General features: G+C 44.4%; 1 protein-coding gene across 3 annotated transcripts in view; it reads right to left on the bottom strand.

Moving 5' to 3' along the window:
- Window positions 1-22259, bottom strand: part of EPN2 (epsin 2) — a 592428-nt gene extending 570169 nt beyond the window's left edge. The window contains exon 1 of one of the 3 annotated variants that reach the window (XM_069645677.1): window positions 21994-22259. The gene's annotated coding sequence lies outside the window, so the exon portion shown is untranslated. The remainder of the gene's footprint in view (window positions 1-21993) is intronic. The other 2 variants (XM_069645678.1, XM_069645675.1) reach the window with 2 other exon arrangements.
- Window positions 22260-22878: the final 619 nt, after the last annotated feature.

Below are 22878 nucleotides of genomic sequence, written 5' to 3' on the forward strand. Positions count from 1 at the left end.
GAGGGGTGGAGCTGCGTATGGAGCGAACATGCGCGTTCGGGGTTGCGGCTCTCCCTCCATCTACGAGTGGCTGTATTGCGGCACGACACACAGGTAATGGGGATTCGAGTTTGCTGACCTTGGTTTGTTGGATTAATGTGGAGGGATTTCAAGGTACGTGGGAAGTAGCGGTCTTGATGTGCTACGGAGGCCTAGACTTCACGGACTGGGGATGGATACCGGCTGCCCATGCTGTATCAGTCTGGGGGTGTTACAATGGGCAGAACATTACCACATGTGCACTAAGGGGAGCCGTGTGCAGCACGGTGCACGGGGCTGCAGCAGATGTGCCCCCGCTCCTTCTCACGATAATCTATCTACACAGTCAGCTGCAAACAGTATGGGGAGGTTGCTCCTTGGGGATCTTATGGGCACACCCCACTTGTGCCCCTTACCCTTGTCACGTCCATCTGGACTGGCCAGGGCTGGTGAATGCATGCACAGCGTGCCTTGGTTTCTTCCGCGAACTGGTGGTTATTGAATATGTCGAATAAACGGCCTGCTTATGTTACGGACTGCAGTTCATACATAGCTGCAGGCACTAGTACCATCCGGCGCACAGTCACACGTATTCTGGCTTCGTTCTGCCCTGCACCCATGTGCCCCCCTTGACCCGGCAGCACTCATAGTTCTGCAGTAGAACAGTTGACAACATGTCGGGCACGCATTCCCAGATTATGCAGGTTTTATTTACACAGCATTTGCACAATGGCCCCTTACGAAAGGAAATCCATCTGTTGGCTGCCCTGTCTGGGTGAGGGTGGTGGTTGGCGAATGGACTGCTGGTGGCTGAATTTTTGCCATCATAATTGTATAGTCATGTGACATATCGGCAGCCATAAGGCATGGAACGGCAGCTTAGCAATTGGTATTGATGAGCTGTACAGTCCTCATGATTTCATGCAGGCTTTTTGGTTCTGTGGCACAACCTTGTAGTGCAATCAAACTGATGCTGGCATTGGTCAATCCATGGCAGTCAAAGGGAGTAGATTCATTTTGTGGGCTGACTTGCTGCATCCGATGCATTATTCGGTTACTGTGACTGTTGATACACAATGCACGCTGGAGCGGCGGAATTTTAATGTGCTACAATTTTGAGATCGCCTATGTTTGGATTTTGAATGGTTCCGGACTTTGGTAAGTGATGGAGTCAAGATTGGCACACAGCGGCTGGGGTCCCGTTTAAATCTTTACATTGGCTCCATGTGACACTGCTTTCCTGGAAGGTCCCGGAGTTGTGAAGTGGTCATCTTTGCGGCTCCTGTACCTGCTTCTGAGTCCAAATGTCAAATGCATGTGACTAAGGTATGTTGATGGGTGGCACTCTGTTTCTTCTCCTGAGTAGATTGCGGAGTTGAAGGAGTTAGTGGGGGTGGCGGCTATTCCATACGAGGTGCTTTGGTCCGTATATGCTTTTATGATGGTTCGACTTGTGATGACACAGCTGGACTTAGACAGGAATGGAGATTAATACCATGATAGTCAGATATATGTGTTGATGCACTGTTTTTTGCTTTACTATTTTACTATGTTGCTGTTTTCACTTTTTTTCCACTTCTTTGTCTTTCTTTTTGTTTTAGAGGGGGTAGGCATTTCTCTTTTCACGGGTCAGTGATAATTAGATAGATGCTCTGACGGGTGTATTCATTCAGTTTTAGATATAGTTATTGTTTGCGATCCTTTTCACCTTCAGTGTTTGGGATGCTTTTAATTGTGATTTAGGTTGTATTTTGCTGAAGGGCTCCTTGTAGTCTACATGGGCTCTTTTAAACTTTTGTGTTTTCTGGTTTGGGATGTCTATATATGATTGGGAGGGGAATCGGGGTGGCTTGGGGTTTGTTAGTTCTTGTTGACGTTGGATTCACACTTCTGCAGGTTGGGGTGGGGGAGGGTTTTTGGTATTTATAAGTACAGTATTTTTGATTTGGTTTTTTGTTGTTTTTTCCTTTCCCTTGCAATGCCGGCTGGGAGGGGTGACCAGTTGTCTGTTTCCTCGTGGAAAATAAATGGTTTAAACAATCCACTCAAAAGGCAAACGATGTTTAATTGTTTGAAAGATATGCGCAGTGATGTTTATTTTCTTCAGGAGACCCATTTATTGCTGGATGAAGTTAATATGTTACGCAAAGGATGGATTGGGGAATTTTTTGTCTCGTGCTATTCGTCCAGGAGTAGAGGGGTCGCTATTCTGATTCGGAAGAATTCCCCGATTAAGGTCTTAAACTCTAGCTCTGATAAGGAGGGTAGGGTCATTGCACTTTTGGTGGATGTTCAGGGAGTTCAAACTATTCTTTGCAAGGTTTACGCTCCCTCAGTGGATGATGGTTCATTCTTTGGAAAAGTTGCTCAAATGTTGCAGGATTTTGCTTGCCGGAATGTTATTCTGGGGGGAGATTTTAATTTGGTTATGGCTACTGTCAAAGATCGGAGTGGATCCGACATTTTGTTCTTTTAGCTCACTTATTTCTGAATTTGCCTTAGAAGACTGTTGGAGATTGCTTCATGCTGATTTGAGAGAATACACGTTTTATTCTAGCTCTCATGGTTCACATTCTCGTATAGATATGTTTCTCACGGCTGGATCAGCAACCTTGAATCTGGCAAGCTGTGAGATTGGTTGTATTGCTGTCACTGACCATGCACCTGTGTTTATGAATATGGGTTTGCAGTTTGATACTTCCAGATCTTTTTGTTGGAAAATGAACACCTCAATTCTTCAGGATGAGAAGATAGTAGATAAAATCAGGTCTGTGGCTGATCATTTTGTTGTGGAAAATAGGACAGAAGGAATTGGTGTTGGGACAGTCTGGGAGGCATTTAAATGTACGATGCGGGGATTGGTCCTGGGTTTGTCCAGTAGCAAGAGGAAATGTATAGAGAGGAAAAGTTTGGATTTGGAACAAAAATATTAAGCAGCTTTCAAAGGATTTGATAAATGACTCAGTTAATCTGGAGAAAAGGAGAACACCTAGGGAACTGCAGAGGGAGCTGAATGAGACTTTGAAAACAAGAGCTGAAAAGGATTTGTTTAGATTGAAATGTTCTTATTTTGAATATGGTGAAAAGTGCGATAGCTGGCTTGCCTATAGATTAAGACAACAGCAATCAGAAAGATCTATCACTTCTATCAAAAGAGAGAATGGTCAGGTGACTTGTGACCCGAAATTGATTAATAAGACTTTTAAGGAGTATTATATGAAACTCTATCAAAGTGAGTTGGGTGTCAATGGATTGAATGATTCCTTTTTTAATGGATTGGAGATACCTAGAGTGAATGATTTGGAGAATGCAATGCTGGGTGAAGCTTTGACTGTGGATGAATTGAAAACTGCGATTGGGAAGTTGAACTCGGGCAAGTCTCCGGGTCCGGATGGTCTGCCTGCTGAATTTTATAAAATCTTACCTGATTCGGTGGTAGCGCTTATGCGGGATATGTTCATGGAATCCAGGGTGGGAGGTTTACTTTTACACCACCCTTTTACTAGTCATGCCATTATATCGGTTTTTCTAAAAAAGGGTAAGGATGGTTGCTTCACTTCGAATTACCGTCCGATCAGTTTGATTAACACTGATAATAAGATCCTTGCGAAACTATTGGCCCTTCGTTTGCAGAATCTTCTCGTGAAGTTAGTGCACACTAATCAGTCGGGCTTTGTTCACGGCCGGAGAACATCTAGCAATATTAGGAACTTATTGTTGTTGATGACACATGCACAGGATATGGATGATGATGTTGCGGTGCTTTCCTTGGGCGCGGAGAAAGCGTTTGATCGTGTTGATTGGAACTATCTTTTTTCAGTATTGCGTGCTATGAATTTGGGAGAGGAGTTTATTTCATGGATCGTCTTGCTTTATGCTTGTCCGACTGCTGCTGTCAGAACTAATGGGCAATTGTCAGACTCTTTTGTGCTACGGAGGGGTACGAGACAGGGATGTCCTTTATCCCCCCTGATATTTGTTTTGGTCATGAAACCATTGGCGATTGCCTTGAGGAGTGACGTGGGGATACAGGGACCGAGTTTTCATGGTGCCGACTAAAAGTTGTGGTTTTATGTGGATGACCTACTTTTGTTGTTACGGAATTTAACAGTGTCCCTTCCGGCCTTGCTAAATGTTTGATAGATTTCATGCGGTGGCTGGATTTAAGGTTAACTGGTCTAAATCTGAGGTGTTGCCAATTTCAGGATATTGTGACAAGAACTTGATTACTGGGATTGGGTTTCAGTGGTGTGAAAGGAAACTGAAATACCTGGGTATATGGCTAACCCCACTGGTGGATGAGATGGTTGTGGTAAACATGAGTGAGGTATGTACCGATTTGAAAATGAGCATCTTGAGGTGGTCTTTGCTACATTCGTCCCTATGGGGCAAGGTGAACGCTATCAAAATGAATGCAGCTCCGAAGATTAATTACGTTCTAGGTATGCTTCCGATGAAAATTGGTCAACATTACTGGAAAAAAATTGATGGTTTGCTGCAGTCATTCCTGTGGGATAAGCCGCCGCCTAGGCTTAAATTGTGGAAACTTCAGTTGCCAGTAGAAAAAGGTTTTCTGGGGGTACCGAACTTCAGGGCATATCATTTAGCCTTTTCAAGTCATTTTATTGTGCCTTTTTTGATGGATTTACCTGATAAATGGGTAATTGCAGAGGCAAGTATGTTGGGTCCGCTCCCTCCAAGGGCAATTCTCACGGCGACAAACAAGTCATGTAATAAATCGCCTTTGACGGTTTTTCTGAGAGAGATGTGGAGACAGGTTCATGAATTGTTGGGCTCGGTTGCTTCAAGGACTATTCACTCATCCATTTGGTTGAACCCACTGATTGCTATCGGGGCAGGTCTTTATTCTGGCCGGATTGGTTTCTAGGTGGGGTGCTCTGGATTGATGATGTTCTGGTGGATGGAGGGTGGATTGGGGAACGTGAGTTACGAGCAAAGTTTCACATTGATAATTTCAGAACTGAAGACTTCAGGAAATTGAAAAGATGTATCGGTGATGTGGCAGAGCTAGGAAGTTCAATGGTGAATCTCCATCTTATGGAGAGGGAGCCAGATGGTTGTTCCATTGCTAGCAGGATATATAATCGTATTGCGTGTGCTTATAAGGAAAATTCTGATTTGAGAGATGAATGGGGAAGGAGGTTGGGGTGTGAGATTTCGCCTGAGATGTGGCTGGATATGTGTGCGAATGTTAAACTCTGTGCAATTGATCTGGTGGAACGGTCAAGACAGATAAAGATCCTCAATAGTGTGTTTTGGAGCCCGGAGCGAATGTTTAAGAGGGGGTTGATGGACTCGGATGAATGCTGGTGTTGTGGGAATGGACAGGGAAGTCTGGAACATCTGCTGTGGGAATGTGTGCGTGTACGGGGATTTTGGCATGATGTTTGTGGTGCCTGTCTGCGTGTTTTGAATTTGGATGTTGAATTGGATTTTATGACAATGATTTTGGGAGGTGGAGAATTGCTGGAGGATCTCTCTGTGTCACGTAAAAAGTTTTTACTCCGTGGAGCTTGTCTGGGCAAAAAGTTGGTCCTCAGGGGCTGAAGTCGCGGAATGCGCCTTCTCTTGATGATTGGGTTGAGGGGATGTCTGCCCTTGCATCCATGGAAAGGGTGGTTTTCAAGAGGCAAGGGAAGTTGAGGTTGTACGGAAAGGTGTGGGATGACTTTCTGAGTATTTACTGATTTATTGCAAGTTATGTATATATAATATTCTGTTATTCTGTGTATTTTTGCTGAGTATTTATTGTTCTGATTGATTATCTATGTGTAAACTTTATAAACAAATTTTAAAAAAAAAGAATAAAAAAAAAAAAGAAAAGGAACCAGCACCAATTTACCAGCCACACCTAGGGCATCAACCTATGGGCTAGGCCTAAAGGTTTGGTGCGCTTTACAAATAAACAATTATGTAAACATGCTAGGTATAACAAATGTATGGAAGATCAGAAAGGGTTTCTCTTTCTGAGAAACACAAGAGTAGTATTCATGCCTTTTTGCCTGAGACAAAAATTGAAGAGTTGCTGTACGCAGTCATTAACTGCAAGTTGCGAACGTAATAGCGTAGCAAGTTCCATGACAACAATGAATCCTTCAAAAACTTTAGGCCCGTCATAAAATGTAGAAATACCGCACGCAGATCCACGTGCCGGTTTAGGGGTTTTTCTTTATGCATAAAACAGCAAAATTATTGGACATTATAACACATTCTATACATTCAGTGTCCACCTATTTAGAAACTCACAATGCAGCCTTTAATTATTTCTTTGCCTTCTCTTGCACCATTTCTACAAAGAGCAGCACTGCACTCCACAGTGAAAAGTACGGGAGTGAGCAAGCAAGAGAGAAAGACAGTCAAAGAGGGCCATATGGGAATGGGAAAAAGAAGAAAAGATAGCTGGAGCAATATGGGGAGCAGGGGGTGGGGGCGGGGGGAGGAGTAGGAGATTGTGCCCGAGAGACAATGTAAGGAGATGGGCACGGCTGGGGCAGAATAGCATGGAGATGAGCCGTTGCAGACAATCATGTTAGGTTACAAAGGTTTACACTGCACCAAATAACCGCTGTAGTGGTATGAAAGGGCATGTGCTTGTCTGGCGTTTGGCAAATTGTGCAGATAGCAATTCAGTCAATGGATTATCCATAATAGGCAAAACCCCATGAGGCTGTGCAATAGTAAATACAAAAAAGGCCCGTGCAATAAAGAACTTGTTTCAGTCATAAGTAAATCTACACTTCTCCCCCCAGAGAATAGGCATCAAAACAAAGCTATGCAATCGTAAATAAATACAATATGATGGGTCCAAGAATATGAGATTGCCCAGCTAGCTGTCAAAAGTGACAGAGCCAAGTGTGGACTGTGTGGAAGATTGCCTTTACGGTCAGATAATCCTGGTTTGTTTTTTCAATCTCTACATCAAATTGCCCATATGGAATTAGCTTCTCTAAACTTGTTGGATAAGTTGTTGAATTCTGACAGAGTGAAGGATGTCCTGTATGGTCTGATGCTTAGAACCCCGAGACTGCCAGCAGGGACAGTGACCCGTAGCAGTCAAGTTGATCCTGTATCAGCGGACATGATGTCCCATGAGTTACCATCTCCTTATCTAAATGAAGATACCGGATTCGCTGAAATGTAACTGCAAGAATGAGAGGAATATACTAGCAGCCGATTTCACACTTTCAGTATCCAGCCTGGTCTCTTCTGCACGCATTTAAGCACAAACTTTTTGTACCACGGGGTACATCTGTTCTGTACCATGCAACAGGTGCAGGAGAACGTGGGGTGCCATAAGTGAGCATTGCGCTGAGAGGGGCCATGCAGTGCCTGGCCAATTTGTTAACCTCATAATTAACAAGCTACTTGGTTCCCGCCTCCCATCTCCTCAGGACACTTACTTCTACCAGAACCTAATATTTATTGGCATTGTGCAGGAAGAAACCGTGATTGGCAACGATCATCACAGCAGGCATCACCCACCAGATGCCCCTTCACTCATGACAATTCTGCGTGCAAAGCCTGAGCTGAGCACCATGTCTCTCCTAAAAAAGGCCTTATAACTCAACACAGCACAAGCAAGTTCCAAAAGGGCAACGAGCATCTGAATGGAGCAGGACGTGCAAAAGGGAAGGTATCTGCAAGACACTTTCTCCAAGAGGATTTAACATACACCTCTCACTGGCACAGTAGCCATATGCATCATCCGTTAAGGAGCAGTGCTTCACAGGTTTCAGGAGGGAGGGGGAAGAGAACCCATATGTCACTCATCCAAGTCAGTTACCAATGTCAAAACCCGATAGGTTCTCAAAAATACTTAAGATACCCTTCTTGGTGTGCCATCACAAGTGCCAAAATACTACAGTAATTTGAATAAGAGTCAATGAGCAAATTCTGACATCAGCCACAAGGTTTCCAAAACATCCACTTGAACAGTCTCCTTAATGAAATCAGCATCTTCAACCCGAAAAAATGCGGGCAAAATGTGGCCAATGCATTTTGGACCTAGTGGTTCACCTTTAGGGCAACATCTGTAAAACTTTAAGAAAAGGATTACAAGAAAATATTTTAATAGTAAAAGGATCGTTTTTCCAAATATGTGAAGGATTTTATAACATCAAGTGGACAATAGTCCCAATGAAAGACTACCACATAATCCATAAAGATTCTCTTAAGCAGCATACCCTCAGCAAAGTAATCAACTGCAAGACATGATCACATGATACTAGAAAGCCGCCGAAAATACTCACACTATGGAACACAGGTAGCCTGCAAGTAGGGTGCAATGATGTTATTGCACGCATAGAAGCAAGCGCTCCTAAATACCCAAATAACTTCCCGGCAGGCAAAGCTACATTGACATATACACAGAATACAGTAATTATCCAGAAATATTAATAAGCTACAAAAATGAAAGAAGTGTTACATCAGAAAAATATTTGAAGAATAATAAAGTATTTAACAACAAATAAATAAACAATAATGTCAATCTCAATTACAGAATCGTGAATTTTTTCCAAGTGTAATTTATTGGTAATCAAATTTGATTGACTGGAAAAACACAAGTCTGATATGCATATTCAAAACCTATATATACACACACACACACAGAGGTGCAGCACCAAGAAAAAATATTGTTTGCATCTGAAAAGGATTGATCATGATGCCAATTCCACTATAACAGACAATGTGAGAACACAACACCTTGCTTCATAACAAGTAAATAATATGGATTTAAATCCTCATTCATGACGCCTAGGTAGACGGAATCAAGTACATCAATCCAATACGGCTCTGTTCATGTGTCCTTACTAAATCTACATACAATGCTTTATTAGCTATTACTTCTAGACTCTGGAAGCACTACTGAGCAATCTGATGGTTTCATCAAGGAAACAATGAGCTAATTATGAATAGTGTTCGTACAAATGTTGGTTCTACTCACAAATCCTCTTCACATGAAGTTACTCAAGGTAAGGAATGTCTCTAGTGGATGAATACACAAACTATGTAATAAATTGTTCCAGTCTTTGGGGAAAATGTTGGTAACAAAATTAGGCATCTCTGGGGGTAACAAACATCTAAAAAATGCACATCTGGGGTTCAGATTACTGATGTGAACCAAATCCTTCAATCTATTGCAAAATGATATAATCACAGAAATTACTTTATGAATCCAAGGAGCCATCCAAAACTGCTAAACTATTTTCTAAAGGGGCTCAAAATGCTCACATTGGCTAGTGACAATTGACTTGGCGAGTAAGAAATACTGTGCAGAGAGTTTGTGTAGAATTGCAGCAGAGTTATTTGTTTATTGATGGCTGGTAGCTTTCACCTGAAAATGTTTACCCCCTGGTCTATACATCTATTACAGTAATTCATATATTTGTGCCATATCAGGTGATGAATAATGTGATAAAATGTATATGTACGCATAAAACAGTTTGCATATAATGCTACCCCTGTAGCTCCCACAGAAGTGAGTCTGTAAAATATACATGATTTTATAGTCTGAATTTTGTGAAATTAATTCAAGTAACATCCTGAGGACTTCATCTGCTCCAATGTGATTAGCTTGAAGTAACATCCATTCTACTGCCTAATCTTAATTTCGATCTGTGTCCTAATATTTACTTATTCATTGTTCCAATTGCACAGAATTACATCCGCATAGGTGTGCTTGTTCTGCATAAATTGGCCTATGGTGCAAAAATGAGCTCCTAGTAGCTGTTGGGGTCAGGCTAACCAAGCTCTTCTAGGCTAAAAGCAGGAGCTAAATAGCTCCCAGACCCTCAATTTCGAACCACATTAGGAAACATCTTTACAATGTTTAAAGCAAAAAAGGGGAGGAGGCAAATAAGGGACACAATATGTTTGCATGTTATGTGTGCGTTAGATTTGCAGAGCGCTGTGATCTTTCTCCTTGTTACCAAGTGGTAGCTCCTGGTCACTGGTTAATGCTAGATACTCAGGAGCTGCTTTTAGCTCATTTCAACCCTCGGCATAGCAGGTGTACCTAAACTCAAATGTCCCACAACAAAAGAATTTAAAAAAATTAGAAAGAGTGAGCACCACATAAATTGTTACTTAACAATTGTATATACACATTTTTTAAAAATGCAGTCAAATTACTTGTTGCACATCAGCTCCCTCCCCAAGCAGCACAACCTGGGGTAAACCTCAATCTCAAATACACCTGAAATACCTTTCTTGGTGCACTCTAGATTCAAAATACTGCATTTATTTGAAAGAGTCAATGAGAAAATTCTGGCACTCACAGAATTTCAAAAAGCCAAGTGCGAAGCTAGCTTTCAGTGGATGTAGGTGTTCTGTTGCTGAGGGGCTCAACTGATACCTTTGCATTCACTCAGGGTGAGGCCAAGTCCATGGTGCTCATGAGGGTCATACCAGCATCACAGGAAACAAGAGAAAGGACCACAAAAAGTACTGGTTCTCCGAGGTAGACTTTTGTGGGCAGCAATTAAGCAAACTTTGGTCATGTTCATATTGACACAAGAGTGTTAAGACCCAAAGGCAACCCCTATACCACTTTCTCGTACCGGAGGGAGTGCGGAGATGGCTGGGAATACAAATTGTGTCTGGATCAGAATCTCGGACCGAGGAAGAAGTAAATGATAAATCACAGTGGATTACTATAAATAGCCCAAGATCAAGCTGGTAGAGTGTGTCAATAGTCACAACATTATAAGCTTCATAGAGCACATCTTCAGCAGAGAAGGTTACACCGAACATGTAAGATATGACAATAAGGCCTATACAGAGTCTTGAAAGTTGTTCAATATGCACAAAAAAGTATTAAAACAAAGTACAAGACTGTGTACCATCCTATGAATAACGGGTTAACGGAGAAGTTCAATTGGGTGGTCACCTAAACAGCCGAACCAGACATTCAGAACAACCTTGACGTTACCAAAGCTATCAGAGACATGATATGGAGTGTGATGTCAGCATTTAACGGGGTCACTGGACCATCACCCTTCAAACTTAATTCTTCCAGACTGAATCCTGCTTCGGTGAATACCACTCCACAGAAGAGGAGCCCCACAATTAGGCTAGGAAGGGAATGTCAAGGGTTAAAAAATAAAAATATATATATTTTTATAAGGAGAGCTAAACTAGATATTGCAGGCACATAATCAGTGTTGCACAAGGACTTGAGGGGTCAAGTGAGGGTAAGCAAGGAAAGGAAGGGGTGGTGGGGGGGCAAAGGTTTCAAGACCCATAGTGGTACAAGAAGGGTTTCCCCATGAGGGAGGGTGGAAGATGGGTCAATTTGGAAACTTACAGTTGTGAGGTAGAACAGTGAAAGGTGTGAATCTGAATGCACTAAAAATACAAATGAATTGAAGAGAGGGTCCCTGGAATGCCCCTCGTCACCCCCACGAACATGAAGGCCCGAAGAGTCAAAAATGCACAAAGCCACTCACTATTCGGACAGCCCCCGGGATGGCCAGCGACATCCACGTATGCTGAAAGATATTCTCTCAGACAGCCATTCAAACCTTATCCAATCAATGTCTTTATGGATACAGGTGCTTCGACATTGGTCATGGACCCAAATGCCTCGATGGATGACGTTTACTAATGCCGAGAAACCAATGTTCGGCAATCATTAGTGACACCACGACAGCCATGTTAGTCACGAAGTACACTCGCAGCCATGCATGAAGTCACACGTGAACACACGAAGAACATGCTTGCACAGTTCTGCAGATGGAGGACAGATACATACTGTCAACGCTTTTATAATTTTTCTCATTAGCCAAATGCAGAAACGCTGAACGTGAGGCGAACAGAGATGCAGAGCAAGCTTATTGCAACTAACTCAATGGAACTACAGGATCATGTAAGGAGCCTGGAAGGACTAAACACGACTAACCTATGGGAACCATATCTATACTGTGCTATGTATAAATCATGGTATAATTCACCTGCGGTGGGAAGAACAGTTCTCAGCAACACAGACATGAAGTGAAACATGGAATGGTCAACAACGCTGAAGGCACTCTCGCAGGCAAAGTTGGTACTGCAAACAGTTACATTAGAAACGCAGTCACTCATCACCTTGAGAAGGTGCACTGAGAACAGAGCTGTGTCATAGGCCTGGGGAGACCAGTTCCAGCCAATCAGGGAGCAGAAATCCAGGGGTGGGTGGCAGAGGGCAAGTGCCAATGGTAATCCTGCATAAATCTAATCAATAGCTTCTTAGGGCAGTGGCAGGCCAACCACCCGACATGTGAGGGCCAATCAATCAAGATCTATAGGTGCTTATCCTAAGGGTTACTACTCACCCAACCAAAAGGACTGATCTGTTTTTCGGGGAAGGGACCATGTTGTGACACAAGGGGACAAAATAAATGGCCGGACACTGGCTCGGGAGCGGTGATTCTGGTTATTTTGGAAGGTCCTGTATGATCCCTGTTGGTTTGTGTAATAGTTCTAACTTGCCCTTGGCTGTGTCCTCCGTTTGTACTGGGGGAGGGTTGGTGGGCCCTGAGAGCTGAACGAGTACGCTCACAGTAACCCCCAGACCTCTGGCATACCTAAGCCAACAGAATGGTGCAAAATGAAGATTATGTCGTGAAGAGGAGTGGAGGAGTCACAGGGGCCCCAACTATCAGACAAAACAAGTGGAGGTAGAGAACACCAAAGAAATTGACATCTGACGACCAACGCAGACAATGAGGCATACAACCTGCCCTGGACACCTCTCTCCAACTTTGGATCTCTTTACAAAGGGGGGGGGGGGACGAGGCGATGTGCAGTATCCTTAATGTAATATGAGGGCTAACTTGATCACTCATTAAATTGGTGTGAAGTCTTCAGCCTGTGCAGGGATACATCATAAGCAAAGAATTTCTCTCCCTTCCGACACTAGATTTGAAGGGGAACCAAGATTCTCCAAATGGGAGTCAGTTGAGGTGTGACGAGGATGCTGAAGCTGTGCAGGACATTCATCCCAAATAAAGATGGATCTGTAACTACTGGAGTTGTTGGAGCAGTGTCACTTCACAAACAAGTGGTTTGTAATTCCATGCAGGACGAAATGTTCAACAACAGTGTTTTTTCATTGGTAATTGCCTTCAATCTTACTGACCAAAGAAATGCATCGTCTTGATTAATTGCTGGTATGCCCAATACCTTTCTTACAATCCCACCACCTGACAGTGTGTCGTCTACACCCATAAGTGGCAAAGAAATGCATAGTAGGTCTGTCCTCTTGTGGTGTTGAACCTTTTCCTATATGGGTTTATCTTGTTGCATAATTGAGGAAGATGTGTTTCCCAAGTGAATGTAGACATGAGCAACCGATGTCACGATCCAGTGATGCATGGAACCCTGGGCATGTCGTCAGTAAGTGCTCCTTATGAGCGAGTTCATCCAGTGTGATTTGAAACAGCTGTACAATGGGTTGCACTCTCCTTGGCATAAGTAAAGATTCCAGATTCCATCCATAATGAAACAAGAACAATTCAGATTTTCCACACATACGTTACAAAAAGTGATAATTCTATTAAAGACTCAGAGGCAAAGGATTATGCTTTACTCTCAACTTTACTTCTCAAGCAACATCATTTAAAACAACAGTAACATTACAAATGCAAAAACTACAATCTCCATAAGTTTTGAGTCTTTGTAGTCCCTAATGTTATTGGTCGTTCCAAACGTGTGATAATTTGTAACCAACAGTCTCTGTACATCCCTATAAATCCTGTCCACCACCTTAAGAAATCCTCTTTCTTTCGCTGGTCCTTTCAAACTGTAGCGCCCCAAAGAGAAAATGCTGATGGACTGTTCTCCTCCAAAATTATCATGAACACGTCGGCCTGTTATCCTCCAAGGACCCTGCAACACAAACCATATTTCAGACATCTGGTCCAAGTGGGTGGGTAATCGACAAACAATCCCAAATGCATATTCACTTTGCAATCATGACATTACATTAAATCACCACATCTATTCATGAATTCGATTACTCGGGCGGGATAATCCTTCGCCTCCGTGTATTTAATAGAATTATGACTTTCTGTAACGTATGTGTGGAAAATCTGAATTCTATTTCAAGAACCGGAGGCTCGGAGTATGCTTGTTCAAAGCTTACTTACCACCAACGTTGCTACTTGTTCGACTGGCTTGACTTGTTCGACCAGTCTGCTGCCTTCATAATGTCCTCCAGTCTGGCTCCTGCATGAAAAGCCTTCGAGGCCATCGCCCCTCTCACTGAATGGGCCATGTAACAATCAGTATCAACACCCGCTTGGGACATAAGCCATCTGATCCATCTGGCTAGTGTAGCTGAAGCTATTGCCCTGAAGGGTTTCCTTAAGGCAATGAGTAACTGCGTTACTCCTATGGGTTGCAGCTCTCTAGTCATGATCAGGGAATACCTCATATGAAACAGATCTCAAATACATTTTCGTTCTTCTTGTGATGTGGAATGTTACTCCCCGTGGGCATAAGGCTTTCCTTTTGACCTCTAATGCTCACATCTGATACGCTTTTACATTACATACATAAAAGCATAGCCACCTTGGCAAACGCCTTTCTCGTTACATCAGCGTTGTCTGGCCATGACATGAACATTCTTAGGACCTTATCTACATACCACACCTGGTCACATTTCTCCCTGAGGTCCGATTAGTCCAACACCCTTCAGAAGTCTACATAGTAATGGGTGTTCTCCCACCAACAGTCCTATTTTTGCGTGGCCTGCTGAAATTGCTGAGCAGGCTGTGTTATTGTCCTAAACGCTTTGCCCCGAGCTGCTAGTTGTGCCAGGAAATTGGCTACGTGTACCACATCTGTTCCAGAGGGATGTACATTCCTTTCCATGCACCAATTATGCCAGGTTGACCAAGCAGACCTGTATGCTTTCCTGTCCCTGGTGACCAGGATTCATCGATAATATGTTCAGTCTTGTCCGATAGTCCTGTCGTAGACCAAGCTCGCCTGAAATTGCCCACGCAACGCAAGTGAGGCTGCCTGTCTTCACCATTGGATGGCCTCCCCCTGAGGGGTCACACACTATTAGCTCGAACCTTGGTAGAGCTATCAGATTGTCATGGGACATCGCTGACAGATTTGGGAACCATGCTTGTCCCCTCCAGTCTGGAGTTATCAGAACCATGGATACTTGTCTCCTCACCTGTGCCAGGGTTCTCGCTACCATTGCAAAGGTAGGGAATGCATATTCTGCGCTCGGACCCCACTGTTGCAGGAATGCATCCCTCGCTGCCGCCTCTGGGTCTGCGTCTTGTCTCCAACGGAAGAACCAAGCAATTTGCCTGTTCAATCTGTCCTACATGGACCCAATCTTGCCATTAAAGTCTGGAATACTCTCTCATCGAGCTTCCAATCGCTGGCATCTCTGAGGAATCTGGAGTTCCAGTAGGCTACCTCGTTCTGGCGACCTGGAAGGTATTCCGCTGTCACTGATGCCTCCCTCTGTAGGAGACGATGCCAATATTCTTTTGCTAACAATGGCAGCATTTTGGACTTTGTGCCTCCCAGTCTGTACTTTGTCCATCTTGAGGAGAAGGCGACAACATGCTCTCTCTTGCATCCAGCATTTCACTACCAATGAGCCCGCTAGGAGCTCCAGACAGTTTTTGTGAAGGCTCAGTTCCTCCTCTGACCATCTGCCCCCTGTCAACAGATCTCCACATCTGGCTCCCCATCCCCACCTGCCGGCATCGAACTCGATCACCAGGTCCGGAGAGGAGCCAAATATTACCCTTACATTGCAGGCATCCATGTGTTGTAGCCACCATTACAGATCCTCCCAAATCGGACCGTTCCATCGAAATCTAAGAAACTTTAGTTGTTTCACAGTAATGGGTAGTGTCAGGGATGCATCCTTGAGGTCCATTCTGGTTAGCCAGTCCCCTTGCTGTACAGCGTCTCCCAGGAGGTGTATACTCTCCATCTTGAAGCACCTGTATACCACTAAAAACTGTTTAATCCTCTTAAATTTACAAAATAAAATAAATAAAAAAAAGTCGTCCATATTTATGACGGCCTTTTACCAAGAACATGTCGCTTATGAAGAGCTCCGTCGTATACGACGCTTGCACTATCACTGCCTTCAGAGCCAGCCCTCTTATTTCTGTATTTAATATTGTTTCGTCTGTCATGCTCTGTACTACCACGTTTGGCCATCTCTCTTGTACAGGTATGGTGTGGCAATCTATATGGAAACCTTGAACTGTGTCTTAAACTCAAGAACCTGCTGAAATGAGCCTCCATTTTTCTATGTATTGTCCAACTCCCCCCCCCCCCCCCCCCCACCTCTCCTCCCCACTGTGGGAGCCTGTGTGTTCAACGCTTGCGCCCGAGTATTTACTCTCACCCGTGTTAGCCTGGTGTTTGTTTGCTGCTTGCCTCCAACCTCACCCCCTTCCTCTCGAAGGAAAGAACGGATTGGGCTTTCTCTTATCTGGTTTCCATTGGTATCTGTCATTATGGAACCGATTGAATGAGTAGCGGCTGCCTCTTCCAGCTCGGCCAAAAACCTGCTTGCCGAATACACTTTTCAGGAATGCCTGAGCTTTATCGATTGCCGCATAGGAATTTGCACATTTTGTCAACTCTTTCATGAAAGCGTCACCAAAACGTTTCCCTTTGTTGAAGTTGCTTCTGATGTGGCCAGGTCGCCGAGTTTTGGGTCGATCTTTACTAAGATCGACCTCCTCCTCTCTGCCATAATCACGATGTTAGCATTGCCCAGTAAACATATCGCTCTCTGGGCCCCATCTATGGCTTCTTTTTTCCCTCCTTCATCTCCATGATTTTAGTTAATGGACCAATCATATCCAGCATCTTGTCCTGGCATTAACGCCAAGACCTGTCCTAACCTTTTTTTTTTAGTGTCCTTCACATATCTCCCCATGAATGTGATCACGCGGTCATCAATATCCAGGGTCTCCGCTATCCCCTCAGGCAGATGTGGTCTTGGGCATTCTGCCCTTAGCTTATTCCTGGCTTCTTTTGTCAAAGGTGCCCCCCGAGTCATTTCTTTATGTAGACTGTTATTCTAGCAGCCAGTACTCATTCTGAGGAACGTGGGTGGATCAAGGCGTCGGGTCAAAATTGTGTCCGGCTTCCTCCTCTTTGGCCTCTACCTCATATTTCTTGGAAGCTCTTTCACGCTCCACTTCATCATTTCAACTTCCTCAGACGATTGGCTCCCCCAATGGGCGTAGTCGTACTCCTCTGAACTTTCATAGGTTGCATCCTGCCATCTGCATTTTTGTTTTCACACTTACTGCCTTCCTATGGCCCTTTCCTTTTTGTGGCGAGCCCAGGGTGCGGGGGGCATTTCTGGCCTAACTGGCTTTCTTTTATCCCCCCTTTTTCTCTCCCCTGTCCACTCGCTCCTCTAAGTTCCTCCATACCCTTGGAGAACTTCAGCCAGTCCTCCATGATGGACAACTGGTGGGATCCATGTCCTAAACTGGCTCCCAGAGACTGCAGTTACCACTTGCCCCATACTGGGCTGTATTCTTTTCTGGCTTATCTGGGCCTTTCCTTCTTCAATGGAGCTGGACATTTAGCAATTCACCACGAGAGATTAGCCACCAAATACAAAGAACAGTTCTTGGGCCTGCACCCGTCCAGATATATCGATGTATGGGCAAAGGAAATTATTCAGTGATAATATTCAAAACACGGGCTGTCCTTTGCCACAACGATTTTTCAGGGACCGTCACACACTTAGTTTTATCTTTGCTGCGAGAATAACTTTTGGCCACCAGATGGTGCGGATTAGTTCATAGAGCATACGCAGAAAAAGGCTCACAGTCTCCACATGAGGAACGATTCGCATTCAACCGGTCACGGGCGGTCTCGCTCAGACTACTCCGGGGTGTTGCACACTACCTAACGGTCACGGAGCAATAACATTGCGCGCCGGAACTCTAATTAGTCCCATCGCACTCGGATCACTTCCGTGACCGCAGTGCCCCCTTACAATGAAAAAGAAACGTTGCAGACGCCAGAGCTCTATCCCGTCGCAAACCGTGACTAACACAAGTAAACAATTTACTTCCTCGCCTGCGGGTAAGCTCAGCGAAACTTTCTCACTATCTGCTTGTGTTGCCCTGGCTCTGCTAGCTGCGCACAATGCAAACAATTCACTTTGCTCAAATTAAATAGAATATAAAAAGGTAGTGCACTTAACTGGCTGCCCGAGCAGCAACGAAAGAGGAGTTCTTAAGATGGTGGACAGGATTTATAGGGATGGACAGCGACTATTGGTTAAATAAGGTCACATGTTTGGAAGGACCAACACCATTAAGGACTACAAAGACTCAAAACATATGGAGATTGGAGTTGCTCGTTTTGCATTTGTGATATGTTACTGTTATTGTTTTAAATGATGCTGCTCGACAAGTAAAGTTGAGAGTAAAGCATAATCCAAGCCTCCGGGTCTTGACACAGAATCAACCAGCTGATCTTACACTTATAGTCTCCAATGAGGCAGCTAATATACATACACACACACCCCACGAACGTTATGGTGGGTTTAAGAAGGTGTGAAAAAAAATAATAACTTCACCTCAAATAAATGTGAAAGTACCATTCGAACAGTCACGCACTCCACAGCACCCATCGCTGGAAGTTCACCTCCAGTTCTGAGCCACAATAGCAATGCATTGTGGATATGCAAATTAGCCCAAATGCAAACCTTTTCTCCAGAAAGGGGCAGGGGGAGAACAGTGTCACTACCGCTGGCCCCAGACCAATCTCCTTAACACGCCACCCAGACTAAAGACTCTGGTCCCCAAGAAACCTTTGTCCCTTCGTCTCTTTCTCTAGGTCTCTCTATTTTTTTTAAGTGTTCTCTTCTAGGCTATTCCACTCACCAACACCAGGGGGTGGCCCATACATGGTGTTTTTGGCCCCCAATGTTCCAAGCGCCACATAGAGGGGCCAGATAATATAGTCCATTGAGTTACTCCCTAAAAATAAATAGGCAAATACTCCAAAAACAAAAATAGGGAGTAAAAATATTACCAACCAAAAAATAGGAAACACATATGGGGGCTGTACACTCTGCTGCCACCCAAAGAGCTCTGTGGATATGTTTGGAATAGTAGTGCACATATTGCATCAGGAAAACAACATTATTACAGCCTGATCCAAAGCGGTAAAATTTGATCTTAATGTGCATGAATGAAGGTGCAAGGATATTACAAACATTTTTGTTTACTCGCTTAGAAAATACTCTCGTTAGGAATGGGACTTCATTTACTCCCTAAAAAAGCATTTCACTCCCAACTTAAAAATAAAAAAATAGGGAGTAAAATACTCCCACTTCAAAGAACTGCATGCACACATTAAATACAGTATTTATAGCGCCCCTGGTGTCAAATCAAACCAAATGAACTTTATTTCAGAAAGAAAAGGTTTCCCCATAAAAGCAAGACATAGCATACAGAGTATTTATACCACCCCTTGTGTCTGTGTCTTTATGTTCCTAGGTCTACCCGCTTGGGATCATGTAACTCCACCTGGTCCGGACCTAATTGGGACAAGAGTTACACATGTGGATTTATACCACGCACTGCTACCATTTTCATGGGATTCAGGCTTTCAAATGGCTCTGCAATAAAAATGGGTAGTGTTGGTTAATGAGCGAGAGAGGGATGGGATAGTGGTTGTGCTCATTTGTTGATGCATGCAGATCCAGGGGCCACTGGCGTCTGAGCTTTCTAGATGTGCTTTGTTTTGCGCACTGAGCGTGTTGGTCTGGAAGGGCAGTCAGTGTCTTTGATTGTTTGCTGTAACTGATGGTTGGGTTTGCAGCTTGGTTAAAGGGATGTGCAGTTTGCGCATTTTGGTGGGTTCATTCACTAGCCCTCTGGGTGTGTGTTGTAGTTGTGGAGTGTGGGAAATAAGTGGTTAGTGAGTTTTTGGGAGTTCTCTGGTTATTTGTAGTTATGTTTTCCATTATAAAATGTATCCCTTGTTTCTGGTTCCAGTTTCCATATATAAACAGTTACCACCGCACATGCTGACAGACACCACAGATGTTCTAATCCCCATTCAAACCAATAGGTCTCTCTCTCTGAATGCGACTAATTATTAAAAATACAAAGACTAGGGTACAGAAACATTGCTAAAAAGGTACGTTACTCGTCATACCTGCTCTTGGAAAGGGCAAACAAATTCCATTCCAAATTCTGTTTTTACTCAAACGAAGGTGCATTCAATCATTTATTTTATTTGCAAGCTGAAGAAGTGCCAATACATCATCTTTAATAGCCAGATTTTTGAATCCCCACACTTATAGAAACGAAGCATATATTTCACAAATGGAACAAGTTTATTTGATAGGAAAAGTTCCGTGATTATTACTTGGCTGCGCTACTACACGTAACTTTACCTTATCAAACATCTGGGGAAAAACGCAGAAGTGCCTATTTTGAAAGTAGATGTGTAAACCAAGAAGACTTGATACTTTTTCATCACAAACTAAGGTATGCAAGAAGCACGTCTGAGCATGCTCAGCCGCACCCAAAGCTATGTTGAAGCCATATGAAAGAGGGAATTGCCATTCCGTTCCCACGTGTCACCTTTGTTTACATCTTAGTCCGAGAAAACAGTTATGATATCATATACTGGACAAACAAAAACATAAAAATGCATAAATAATGCAGCGCCCACTATTGGTTATCAAATCACAGTGCCATTCCTTTCAGAGTTCAACGTCACAGGCATACCAAACTCAAATCATACTACTCCGTAAGCAAACATACAACTTCACCCCATTTCAGCCCTTCAACCTAACAGCCCAATAACTTATATCCTAAAGTACACCCCCAAGATCCCCCACGCACGATCCCTGTGCAACACACCCCCCTGCAGCCCCCATGCCTGTGCAAAACACACACCCTGCAGCCCCCATGCCAGTGCAAAACACACACCCCCTGCAGTCCCCATGCCAGTGCAAAACACACCCTGCAACCCCCATGCCAGTGCAACTCACACCCCCTGCAACCCCCATGCCAGTGCAACTCACACCCCCTGCAACCTCCATGCCAGTGCAACTCACACTGCCTGCAGTCACCATCCCTGTGCAATACACCCCCCTCCCCCACCATCAATGTCCCACACACTCCCTGCCCCATCACCTGCAACAGTAGCCCCCCACCCACCACTGCAGCCCCCCGCAACCTCCATCACTGTCTCCACAACCCCTACAGCCCCACACACCCAACATTGCTGCCCACCACTACCTATTTCCCCGTCACTGCTGCCTCCACAACTGCCATCCCCACCTCTCATACAGCAGCAAACCAACACCTCAGCCACAGACCACTGCCACAGCTACCGACCTTCGCCCACCCCCCGCCACTGCCGCCTACATGCTTGAAACCGCAATGGGCCACACGGTTCCCCACGATCCCAACAACCAGCGGACAGTGCGCCCTTACAAGACCAGATAACGGACTATACATGTCACTAGAGTACCGCTTTCCCAGGGCTAGCTTTCCGTTTATACATTATTGGCTTCAGGAACAGAGGTAAACCAGAGTACAACTTCCAGGCTACCTTAAACAATGAAAGCACAGGGCTGGGGGAGAAAGTGCCCCAATGACAGTCTCCTCCTTCTCCCACATCATAGCGTGTGCCCACATTCAACCCAAAACCCTGTCCGTCCCTAGACGCAATCACCAGAATCCCAAAACATGATCACCACCCCGCCACTACGCACACATTCACCAACACCCACCAAAAAACATAAGGACCACCAACGCACACATACAACCACTATATGACACCCAAATACAACACAGAGATCGATCGCATCACATGCAACACCATAAAATGTTTCAGCAAGACGATTAGCTAGCCCACAACCCATATCCACCTCCCCCATCAGCGAGCCTCCCTTTAAACATTTACTGAGCTCCGCAGAGCAGTACTCACCAGATGCTGAATGCTCTACCCTGCCCATGTATCTCCAGCATCCGAGGATGGCTGTGCGGGACAGGCGGTGGCTAGGGCGTAGGCTCCAAGTCCCGCACTGGAGGGGGGGGTGGGACGGGCGGGGATGGAGGGCGCGGCTCTTGGTATCCTCCGCGGCTCTCAACGCCTCCGGCAGCACCTCTGAAAGCTTCCGAGATACCGATAGAAACGCGCATGCGTATCCCACAACATGGCGGTGTAAACTTGCACCGACATGGAGAAAGGACTGCAGCAGCCCCCTTCTTGGAATAAAAGTGAAGGAACACAGTAACCCTGCAAGCGGCACCCTTTGCAGAGAAAAAGAATTGAGCAGAGCAGACATAGAGGACGGACAAACACGACAAGCAGAGAAAGGCAAAACAGAGCAATCCACAGATAAGACCAAAGCGTCCCATCTTTTCAGCCCCACCCTTCCCAAGACTGCGCGAGCAATCATGCAGCAACAGAGGGGATATATATACACATTTTAAATTACTTGGAAGGCATAAAGTAATTCTATGGTGTCACTTGCCTCAGCTGCAGAGTTCATTCAGGAGCAAGTTGGGAAAAGGCTCAGGGGGACAAAGGGGGGCATTATGCAACAAAAATAATTGAAAAAGCAAATCCTTCAGATTCCAGCCTGTATAACTAGGAACTGTTTACGCTTAATATTCAAAGACAAACTGGCAGTTTTTGTTACCCGATATACATATTCATACATGTCAGCCCTCCCGATTTAGGCGGGAGACTCCCGATTTATCCACGTACTCGCGCCTAAAATAATTGTACCCCCAATGCATTCCTATTGGAAAATGTATGTATCCCGATTCCATAGCTCTCAACCATTTGTGTCGCAAAGGCGGGTGA

The sequence above is a fragment of the Ambystoma mexicanum genome, chromosome 2p (assembly GCF_040938575.1).
Source record: "Ambystoma mexicanum isolate Mex_15411 chromosome 2p, UKY_AmexF1_1, whole genome shotgun sequence".
Lineage (NCBI taxonomy): Eukaryota > Metazoa > Chordata > Amphibia > Caudata > Ambystomatidae > Ambystoma > Ambystoma mexicanum.